The 12,249-nt window shown below is 35.2% G+C and overlaps 1 long non-coding RNA gene across 1 annotated transcript; it reads right to left on the bottom strand.

Moving 5' to 3' along the window:
• Window positions 1-377: 377 nt before the first annotated feature.
• Window positions 378-9,619, bottom strand: LOC114012136 (uncharacterized). Its single transcript, XR_003554422.2, has 4 exons — window positions 9,534-9,619; window positions 9,006-9,088; window positions 7,335-7,411; window positions 378-1,384 (listed from the first exon to the last, which is right to left on the bottom strand). It is a non-coding gene; the product is annotated as an uncharacterized LOC114012136 (long non-coding RNA).
• Between the last annotated feature and the right edge of the window lie 2,630 nt (window positions 9,620-12,249).

Below are 12,249 nucleotides of genomic sequence, written 5' to 3'. Positions count from 1 at the left end.
ATTTGTTTCTTCAATTGTTTATACATCAGTAGAGCACAATGAACACCTGTATTGGAGAACTGGAAGATTTTCAAAGACCTGACTCAGAACAGCACTGAGATATACGAGACTAGACCTTCAACTGTATAAAACAGACCTGGATTAAGCAATTTCTCTACTAAGAGTAACGGAATGGTTTGACTTGGAAGGAAGATCATCTAGTTCCAACCCCCCTGCCATAAGCAGGGACGCATTCCACTAGACCAGGTTGCTCAAGATAATGTAGTCCCTATTTTGCACTGGCAGAGAAAAAATAATTAAATATAATTATTTATTCTTTATCTATTATTTATTTAAACTTTCAAGCTTAAATGAACATTTTCACAACCCTTATACTTCTTCCTCTAGAATTAGTCTTTGTAACAGTTACAGTGACAAAAATGATGACTTTCAGAAAAGACAAGTGAAGTAATTAAAACATCTGAGGAGGGAGAAAGTTTTTTAGAATGACTTTTTGGGTTTTTTTCCTCTCCCACAAGGTGTCCCTCACAATTTCTAACAAACAGGAAAAATGTCACTGCACTGCAAGGCTCAAATCGTCTACTATTGAATCACTGTAATCTTTGATTTTGTCAAAGAAAGTTTCTAGATACAGTATGTACCAGCATAAAAACCCCACTAAATCCAGATGGCATAAATGAGATTTGGATTGAAGTGGTTTATTGATTTATTAAGGGTGTCATTAACTGGTAAACAGCGAATCAATCATTGAGGATCACAATTTCAGCAATAAGACAGATACAATGTTAATAGAGATCTACAAATTTCTAAACGTCCTTTTGTAAGTAATGATAAAAACTTCTAGCTGCACACACACACACTCACAGCTGTAAGACTCCCCCACTTCTAGGGGTGCAGGTTCCCATATTTACACATACTGCCTGTGAGTGCCCCAAAAGTCACATGCTGGGGTGGCTTCTGCCAGTGTCAAAACGTATTTAAACTGCTGCTCTGTTATCCTGTTCTCACTCCAAGGTCCCTTATGATTGTTGCATACTTTCCATGCACCTTTCATGATTCTTTTCAAGGTACTTCTTCACTGTTTCAAAGTCTTTTTGTAATTCCCTGGTTGCTCTTCAATCTGGATGATGGTCATCATCATCTTCAGCAGCATCACTGTTTGGGCAAATCCTCTCAGACATTTTTGGCTGTTCCAGTCACACAGAGTTACTCCCACATCACTTCTTGTCAGCTGTTGTTATCCAGGCCAGTGTGTAGGCCTCCTTCCCTGCCCCCAACAGTGCACATTACTTTTTAGCTCAAAGATGGAATGCACACAGCATGAGAGAAAAAAAAGTATTTGGGAAAGAAAGTGAAGTGGGGAAGGCAAAGGAGTAGATCAAACCTGCAAAAATAGATATGAATATAAGGCTCACTTGCATTGAGTCATTCAGACCTAAAATTCATAGTATCTTTTCATAATTAAACGTAATGAATATAATTTTTATAGTTACATCCTTAGTGATTCAGATTATAAAAACACATCACTAAAAGTAAAAGCAATTTGAAATAAACCAAATAAGCTTTTTCAATAATAAGAATGAAGAGACTGTATTAAAGCTGCATTTATTTCAGTTTCTTCTCTTCACCAGTTTTGTTTTTTGTTGACTGTAGAAGTATTCCAGTCCAGTGGGCTTCTTAATGAAAGTCAAGTTCATCAGTCCTGGTGCTACCATCTGTGTTATTAAAGCAATGCTTTTTCAGTAACGAAAAGGGTTTTTGTTAGATATAAGTAGGTAGGACTTAAGTGTACAGTATATTAATTATTGAACATATAAGAATATACAGGACAGTAATTTCTTTGAGGAATATTGGCTCTGATAGCTTGGTCTTTGAGGAAAGAGTTGGACTGAAAGGTCGTTTTTTCCTTCAGTACATGTATTTTGATTGGATTGGGAAAAAAAAAAAAAGCTAGGTGAGCCCAGGAAGAATTTCTATTAGTTATCCAGTTGTGTATATCACACATTAATCATTAGAAGACAAAACAGAGGGAAAGAATATTATAAGCATTTAGTTGAATAATTACCAAATTTATTTTTGAATCACTTTTTGCAACGGCGTAATTAAGGTTCAAAAAATGTAGACTACTGTACTCTGACTCACTTCTTGTTACAAAACGCAGAAGCAAAGTAAGATTTATTGTGCATAGCTTCTCTCCAAATGTACTAATCAGAATCCAGGTTTCCTGTTTAGAAAAAAACATGATGGGAACAATTTAGTGACTTCTAACTCCTGCTTAACTTCAGATCAAATCTTCTGTCTAAGCTTTTTAAATTATGGAGCTAGCTGGAATGTAACATATGTTATTGTTGATATTGCTTATGTAGAAAACGTCTGACACAAAGCAAAATGAATAGTCAATTTTTAAGCAGTGTAAAAACCATACAATAAAGCACCTTATTTTACTGGTGCCACAACGACGACATTGTTACCAATGTAATTAACAGCCTATGGGTCTAAAAAACCTCATTAAGTCAGCTGAATACATACAGTCAGCCATACTTCTATGGCCTTTCAAAATAGCCTGCTCCAAACTTCTCCAAATTACTCGTGTATATCAACACAGCGAATATTTTCTTCGGCATCAATTATTTTTACCTTGCTTTCTAAAATCAGGACATTATGACAAAAGAAACATAATTGGTGTACTTAGTCAAATATGCAATGTTTTTAGAATTAGCCTTCAAACATTTATGGCTTATCAAGGGAAGATATAATAATTGATAAGCAAGAATTTTCATAATTGACACTGAATATTGGGCATTTTTTATTCCATACACTGACAATGCTGTCAGGGAAGACTTGCTCTGAATATCTATGATGTGCTTTTTTTCCAGTAGTCAATCATAATCAACAACTCTTGAAGTAGTAATAGTTCAAAATGGCCCCAAGGCTCCATAAAACAAGAACTGCTGAGCTCTGTGACCTTGATCTTTAGAAAAGGTAAAAAGTTTTAAGACCGGATCTGAATAGTAATGTTGATGAGATGCTATTTAAGAGCTTCAGAATTTTCAAATATAACATGTAGGAATTTTGATAAAAGTGTTTAATAGATTCTTAACTTATTGCAGATATTGGTGTCTGTAATTAGATGTAATTGGATCTAGATTTCAGTATACAGCCACTAAAGAAACAAGATAAATGCTGCAGGAAATGTAGTATGACCTTTTCATTATTGCTTTGTCAGTACATCTGTCAAGAGACTTTTCCTCTATTCCAGAGCAGTCAGACATTGCAACGAACTGCAGTAAGGTATAGCTTGTTCTTGGTAAGAAGCCAGACTATGTTACCCAGTAAGGTTCATAATGTACTATAGTCAACAAGATACAAGGTACATACTAAACCCAAATTTGCCTTTTGAAGTAGTAAAGGTCAACAATTTACTGCACTTTAGAAAGGTAGATATGAAAGAACAGAAAAAAACCTCTGCATTTTCCACACCCCTGTTAATATTATTTGTGATTATACTCTAGAATCTTTATTACACAGAACTATTTCTGAAAAAAATTTAATAAGCAATTTTGTAACATCAGCAATGAAAGGCAAATGAGAAACGGCAAGATTTGCAGAAGAAAGAACAGACATAGGCAGACATAGTTTTCTCACAAAAGGAAAAAATTGGTTAGATTTATCGCATTCTGGAGAGTATAATAGTTATGACATTTTTTAGGAAGCTGCTAAAACCATTCTGTCTTCTCAGGTTAAAAGGAATAGTTTCAGAGACAAAAAAAAGCATGTCAGTCCCCCAAAAATTAATAACCTTTTTCAAATGTTTGTTATATAGTAGAGAAAAAGTGACAAACAGAACATGTTCCAGTATACACGTACACATTTTCTAGTCGCTTCATATTACTTCTGAAAGAGTTGCAAAGAGTAAGAAAAGTACAAGACATGTCAGTGGATTGACAGTCCTCTCTATTGGGAATGTTTTAGAGGCTTGCCAATCAAAACCATCATGGCTATAGATTAAGCTAAGACTTAACAGTAATTACCTGCTGCAGCAACACATCCTTGGACAAATATTTGCTACTCATGAGTGTTTACGTCTTTATTCTAAGGAATATACAATTGTGACATTTAGAATATTCTTAAACTTTTTACTGGAAATGAAATGTATTTACATTACAGTTGTCTTTCTCTATTCTTCTGGTATTTCACTTAACCTGTTACATCTCTCAATTAAATTACCTAAAATCTTGCAACTGATTATATGCATAGACTGTTAAGCCCAAAGGATGCCCTTTGGAGTCTTTCTACCTCTCATTCTACATCTGAGGCATGAGACTACATTCTTTGGAAAAGAAATTATCTGGTGCAAGTTTCTGGATTTCTTTTTTTAAGTGGAAGAAATAATTTTTTTTATAACTTCCTATTTCACTGGATGTCTTCAATTTTCAGAACATACAGATGGCAGGACATATTTAGCAGAATGCAGCCAGTTATTGAAACATTGTGGGTTCAGCCCCACATTATCAATGCTACAGGATGGCAGAGACCAAAAAGCTATATATATAAGCACAAGTCATCATTCTAAAGAACAATTAATTTCAGGAATCGTCAAGTCTTGTTTACTAGTACACCAGGGAAGAAAGCAGGAAGATTGCTTTCCAGGGTGACATTAAGTACCATTGAGTAATGACACTGTGATTTAGCAAGTACTTCCTTCCTTGTTTAATTCCATGTAACATTTCTAATGCTTTCTGATTCTTCAGTCAGCCCATTCCCATCCTCCCCCAACCCCCTTACAAAGAAGCACCCTGGAAGCCATGCTCAGTTACAGCCCAGTGGCTTGGTTTATTGCCATTTTCTGGAATGGAGTCACGCTTTGATATGTCCAGCTACTATTATTTCCTTAAATTTTTCACACAGTGAGTAAAACTGAACTTTCTAAGGCAAACACCTATAGGGCTACTGCAGCTCTCTCTGCTGTGAAAGGTTTTAGTGACACATGATTTTGAGAGCTTAACATCCTACAGATAGTTTACAAATGAAATTGCTCTCAGTGAGGAGAATACAGATTCTTATCTCAGCAATTAAACCATGCTTAGTTGCAAACTTAAACCCTGTGATTTCTCTCCTCGGCTTGACTTGACTCAATAAAATGGACTTAGAAGCACAACAATCTGCAGTAGTCAGGAGGGATCTTAGAGTGAGAAAGGGATAACAGAACAGCCATCTGAACCTGGTCTAGCACTGGCAGAAGTCGCCCCACCAGTACTGCAAGCTCTGATTAGGGCAGGCAGAGCATCCTCCCCCTTGAAACCCATAAGCAGCCTACATCCAGCTAGAGGAGTGACAACACAGGGTGCGGCGCAAGGGACCCAAACCTGGGTGTGCACATGTGACTGTGGTGCCTTTCTCACCAGCATGTGGACTGGCAGGGAGCAGCAGGGGTGCACGTGGGGCTGGGGTACACAAAGCTCCAACAGAAGATACGCATAAATAGGGGAACCTCCAGAAGTGGAGGGGGCTGCTTGCAACTCACATGGCCTGCAAGAGGGGGAGCGTGCACCTACTAGTGAGTGTGTGACGAGAACATTTGAGGAGTAGTCACAAAAGGTTTAGAAAATTTTATGTCTTCATTAACATTTCGTGCACACTACTGTAGCTATCCTGAATGACTGGCTCACTGACAGACAGTTAACAAGGTGTCATTAATAAATCATTAGGATGCCCCAATCCTTATTTATTCAGCCTACCTCTCATTTTTATTATATACAAAGCTCTGCTCTGTGTACATGAATAGCCCTGAACAGCCGTATGACACAGCAGAATGGGAAGGAAAGATAACTATACTACTTCTCCCTACTACAGGTATTTATCCTGGCTTGAAAACTGTGCTAGTAGACCTTAAAGCTCTGCACTCGTCTCCAAATATGTCAGCATACTCACAGCTATCTGCTGCCAAAGTTAGATAAAAAAAGGAATGAACATATAGAGGAGCTCTTGAAGATACCTTTTACCAGGGCCCTTCAAGTTTTTTCAAGTAGTCCTTAGAACAATTAAGTTCTAAGTAAAGCAGGTTCTGACAGGGCTTGTAGCTAGGGTAAATAGATTACTACCTTCAGAGGACAAAACAGAGATCTGAGATCACCTACAAAGAGAAAATGAGAAGGATTTATTTCAGTAGAATTTATTTAATCTACCAAAAAAAAAGCTTTACATTGATTAAACTGTTAGCACATGAGGCTAACTGAATTTACAAAAGAAGGCACTTTTAAAAAACACTCTAATAATAACCTGACAAAATCGGGGTAGAGTAACACTACAGCTGTGGTATATTGTTCATAATTTGTACCATTTGAGTGTAGACTTCATGTTTAACAGAAAGTAATTCTCTAACCAAACAGGAAGTAATGGAGTTAAGGTGAAATCTCCTTGATGTAAATAATATAGGTCAGTCATAATGATCCTTCAGATCCTGGAATACAGCTACCTGCCTAATACTTTACATTCCTCCTACCACTGCTAATGTTCCTCTCTTTGCTATGCAGGGGAGGTTTTTTTCCTCAAGCTTAATTATATTTTAACTGAAAGGTTATAAATATGCAGTATTTATAATCACATTTTCATGAAACGCTGGAAATAGGATGAAATCAGTTCCAGAAGAATTAAATAATGAGAAAATGTAACTCAAATAAATCAATTCTGTTTAATATTTATTGTAACTTAATGTAGGAGTCACTAACTTTGAATTTGCAAAATATTTTATAACTTGTGTTTTATCAGTTATTACTGCTGCATATTAAGTCTTCATGTGATTTGTTAGCCTTTTTCTCCAATGTTATTAAAGTGTTCCACAAAGCCTGAACAGCTTTGATTACTTTCTAGAGAGGAATAAGTAACCTATATCAGCCAGTTGCTACAAATTGCATCTGCAAGAACCATGTACAGAAAAAAAACCCCACAGTAGATACAAACATTTAAATTTAAGGGGATTCGGTTATGAAATAAACCTGCAATAGTGAGTAGCTGCACAGTCTTTGACAGTTGTCTTTTATATTATAATAGAACTTTCTCAATGACACCCCTATCACTAACATTGTCATACTGTAAACACCAGTCTCTTGGTATGGTATCTCAATATATACAGCAAACAAACTGAGACAGAAAAGTACCTCAAGCAAAACATTTGCTTCAGGATATCGTGAGTCCCTTAAGGTCCCTAAAGACTTTAATATTACTTTTAATCAGATGTCAATTAGCAAGTTCCTGAAGTTTGGATCTTGATTATAGCCAAACTAATACTCTGACCAGTGACTTTCTCACTAGAAAGAAATGAAAGAATTACTTACCATAGTTGCAGATACATAAAGACTGAGACAGAGATCAATGCAGTGGAAAAACCATCACGAAAAACAATTTTTATTATCTGGTAAACCAGGCACAAATGAAAATCTCTTAATCTTTCTTAATGGCTAAATGTATACTTTTTAAATAATAATAACAACAATAACAATAATAATAACATTAATGATTATAAATAATAATAATTATTATAAAAATAATAACAGTAGTAGTAATAATAATAGTAGTAGTAGTAATAATAATAATGATAGAAAACTGTAGGGATAGGAAAATGTACTGGGAAGAAGTAACACCAAAAAGAGCCCTGGGAATCATCAGCCTAAGTTCACAACACGACAATGCAGCAGGAGGTACTAAGTGTAAGCTTTTGTTGCATATTTAAGAGATAAAACAGCTAACTTGAGCCTTTACTTAACATGATGTAAATTGCTATTGCAGTAGTGCCCGAAGTTCACAGTGAAGAAAAAGTTGCAAAAATTTGAAGGGTTCAACTGTAAAGGTCATTGAAGATTTTGAAAATTTGTAAGACTGAAGCATTTTGGTGATTTATTTTACTCGAGAAAAGATGAAAGACTAACGTAATAATAATGTATAAATAATGATATGGAGAATAAAAAGGTGAAGGAATTCAACTTCCAAAAGTTCTTACTTTATGTTATTTAAAGTTCACATCTAAACATTTTGGTTTTCTCTTTTTTTATAGGGCAAGAGGGAGGAAGGGATTAATGCTAGTACTGCAGTTCATACATTGACTCTTTGCTGTAACTCCTCTGATACGGTAAGTAATACATACATTACTGCAGTTTGTATGGTGGAGATTTAAACTACTCTCACACAGCAAGTGTAAGCAAAATATTCCTTTTTTATAATAAACTTATATCTATAAACAAAACTGAACTTATATTCAGTACAACACTTGTTGCATACAGATGAGTTCTTCATGTATATATTTATATATAAATACATATATCACATATTACTGCCTGCTTTCATGGATAAACAGGTTTTATTTAGATTAGTGAAACAAATTAATTAATCTGCACAGAAAAAATTACAGTGTAAAATGTCTGGAAAATTACTGTAAATTTGCATTTAAGAACATCAAAAGGCATAAGGTTTGTTCCTTCTTATTAAAAAATACCTTGGATCCTTGTTTCAAAATCTTACAGAAATAAAATCAACTTTAACACTTGTAATTTCAGAGATGCAGAAACCAGAGAAAAGAACTGTAGAAATTATAAACTCTATGAAGATTAGATATCGGACCTTTTTCTCCAAAATATGTTCCAGAATAATAAAAGTTTTTGTTGACAGAGATTCTTTGTGACTCCATAGTCTAATTTCTGACCTGGATTTCATGAGTTTAAGCTAGTATGTAAAATATGAGGCAAAGTGTCAAAGAAAGAATAAGGCTCAGGGCAACAGTGACAGCTTTAGAAAAAATAAAAGCAATTCAGAAGAAATTCTGTTAAAATTAAATGGAAATTTGAACTACTGAAGCCATGTAACATGAAAGTAAGTAACAAATGCTGTGTGCTCTTCATGTAGTGAAACTTAACAACAGACATATGTATAAGGACATCATAAAACAAAGGGATCTGCTTCAATATCATTTCAGATGATCTTTAAGTATGGACCTCTTTGAAAAAAAACCTTACCTCTAGCATTATATCCCGAGTTATCCATTCATAACTGTGATTCTACAGCACACACGGGAAAACAGCCATCGTGGAAGTATGGTCTAAAATGATTTAGAATAATGAATACTAAAAACATGCCGACAAATTACTGATCAGTTTGATTCCACCATAATTATCATCAGTGAAACTGTTGTGAAGGAAGCAATAGCATCAGTAAGTAGACTCATGGAAAAGCATTCAGTACCAATAAACAACCTGAGGTTCAAATACCTGATGTATTATTTAGTAAAACTTTTTGTAAAAAGAAAACAAAAGCCCCAACCACTACAGAATCTTACCGTAACTATCACCGAACTCTAAATTGCTTTTTTTAAGCTGATAAATAACTCTGAACAGATTGTGATACTGTTTGTTGTTTTTTTAAGCACATTCTCTACAATTGAGAGGCACACCAAAAGTTAAAGAAAATGTTTCATAATTTGGTTTAACAGGAATTTAGCCTGTATAAGAAAAAAGCATAATGAAAATAACATCACTGCAGCTTACCTGAGAACTAAGTATTACAACACTTGCTTCTGACAAAGCATCAACTTGACCAGATCCCCTTATTACAAAATGTCAAAGCAGAGCTGTCAGGAAAAATGTTCAAAATAATTGATTAATACTCAAATAACTATTATTAAGTATGTTTAACTATCCTAAAAATAAGAAGCAATCAAAAACAAGGAAGAAAACACAGTGGACCAATATTCCACATCTAGTTAATTAAAATCTTACCTTTTCCTCCCACTGACTCACAGAGGTAAGAGCTGGTAATTTTTAGATGCTTTTGTTAAATTAATACAGACCAAGCTTCTCTCTACTTTCATTTGGTAGCCTCAGGATGCAATTACCAGGAATTATTTAGGAGCATTGAGAAACTGCTTGTAATTGGTGATTGTACAGATTTTTGACCATAGTAGCACTTTGCCTCCTTTCCCTTTTGGTTGTGACAGAGAAGCCTCAAAAAAAATCTGAGTTTGAAACTGAAGATATGCATTGTGCAGCAAAATGTTTGATGCTTATGCAAAGCTTATCTGAATTGCCCATACTTCCCAAGACCAGTGAGTCTCATAAGATCTACAGATCTTCCAAATTCCAGACAGTTCAAAAACACCAAGAAAATTGGTTTTAATCTTTGTATGTTGGCAATTCTGTCTCTGCAGACTCCAGCTAAGACCTGCAAATGCAAAGCCATGCACAAGTTAAAAAAAAAAAAAAAAAAAAAAAAAAAAAAAGTCTGTACCTTAAACAGTTATTTGATTTTTGAGGACTAGTATCACCTTTTTGGGAGCCCTCAACTGCCACCCTATTGTCAGTCACAGGTCTGCCATATTACTTGCCAGAAGTTAAATGCTTTTAATCACATAACCTGCTTCTGCATCTCCTTGTGGTTTATTTTTGTAGTTTTGTAGACTTTAAATTATTTCTTTATTGTAGCAGGAAATTATGCGCTCCAAAAAATTTAAGCTCTGGCATGGGAAAAAAAGGCGTGTGCATGTACACACAAAATTGCTCTTAAAACAATACTTGAGAAGAAAAGGAAAAAAAAATCATTGTAAATTTCCTTAGAATAATTAATTTCAGTTTTATCATTTCTGCTACAGGAAAACTGGAAAGCAGTTTTAAAACAGGAAACTGATCCTGTTATAATAGTTTTATATTGAAACGTCTGATTAAAAGTCCTTAACATTATAGGATCAATTTCTAGAAGAATCTAGTCACTATTAAGATTTAAATAAAAATTAATACATTGTTTCTCCTCAAGTCTCCACTTGTGAGGATAGGTTACTCTCTGAAGAACTGGATATTAAGTGTGCATGATCATCACCACTGCTATATCCCATTTTGAGAAGACAGGCTTACAGTTACGTGACTGTGGCTGTATTTAACAAAATCTTTAAATGCAAAGAATTCAGATACAGCTCTACTCACTTGAACCAATTCGTTAGAAGAACAAGAAATAACAGTAAAGTGCAGACTTGTAACACAACTTTTTTTTGAGAATTATTAAACCACCTTTTCACTCCCAGAAAACCTAGCAGCACAACTGACAGACGGTCAAAATAAAAATGACCGTGAACTACATTTGTTTGATTGCATTGCATTTATTACAAGTGGCCAAATAAAGTTTGACTAAACAAAACAAGGACTGCATATGTCTTCCTCTAGTCTGCCACATGAGGATCTTGGTTTATGCATGGTAGCACTCCCCCCTGAGATTCCTACGTCCAGCTCTCCAGGGGGTTGGCCTCTAACATTCCTTAAAGTTGTTTCTCCTCTTCTGTATGTATTCTGTGGAAAACACACTTACTTTTAGTACTGCTTTTCCTATTACTATTAGTATGAAAATACTTTATCATTAACTTTTTTTGGAAAATGCAGTCACTCTAAGTTGTTAGGAAGCACCTTCTGTTTTAAAAACCAAGAAGGTTTTTGTTTACTGACTTGTATTTCAGTCATCTGGAAGTGAAAATAACACTTGCATGACTGCTGCACAGAGATGTGTCTGTCAATATGACTATACAATCCATCTGTTACATGAAAGCAAAGCACACCCAGCCACATATATGTATGTATATCATACTTGTGTAGGAAGGCAGTTTAGCAAACTGAGCCACACTGCATTTTCTACCATGCTCTTGAGTAGCAGCAGAATGAAATCCCTAACATACAGTTTCAACCATCACAAGTAACCAGTCTGGCACCTCCTGGGAGCAAATGGCTGTTTATAACAAAACCAGAGAAATCCATGCTTACTAACTTGCATGAGGCACCTTGAGATCTGACTTGAGAAAGCAGAGGAAACTGGTTTGCTTATGACATTTGTACTGCACTTGCAACACTTTTCAGCATCTAGTACACATGCTGAATGTCCACCATTCGTATTTAGATGGTTTTCAATGTACATGATTATTTCTTTCTCTTTAAATAGAACTTTGTGTCACCTGGAAGTTGGCCTAGCACATCCTGTTAATGTATATTTCACAAGGATTTAAAGGGATTCTGAGATATAGTCTGTATTGCTCCATTTGAGAAGTCAAGCACTTTGTATCTTCTAATCACAGACTAAAATTCTCTGAATTTGGGAAATTCAAGTCCCAGCCCACAACTGTATGAACACCTTTTTGCTATTGATCATTGCACTAGTACCTAAGAATGTGCTGGAATTCAGAAGTACAGAAGCCAGTGTGTAGAATTGTCTCATGGACCATGGTCTGTT

Source organism: Falco peregrinus, chromosome 10 (assembly GCF_023634155.1).
Source record: "Falco peregrinus isolate bFalPer1 chromosome 10, bFalPer1.pri, whole genome shotgun sequence".
Classification (NCBI taxonomy): Eukaryota; Metazoa; Chordata; class Aves; order Falconiformes; family Falconidae; genus Falco; species Falco peregrinus.
The sequence above is the reverse complement of the archived record's forward strand: the minus strand, read 5'-3'. Positions and strand labels throughout refer to the sequence as shown.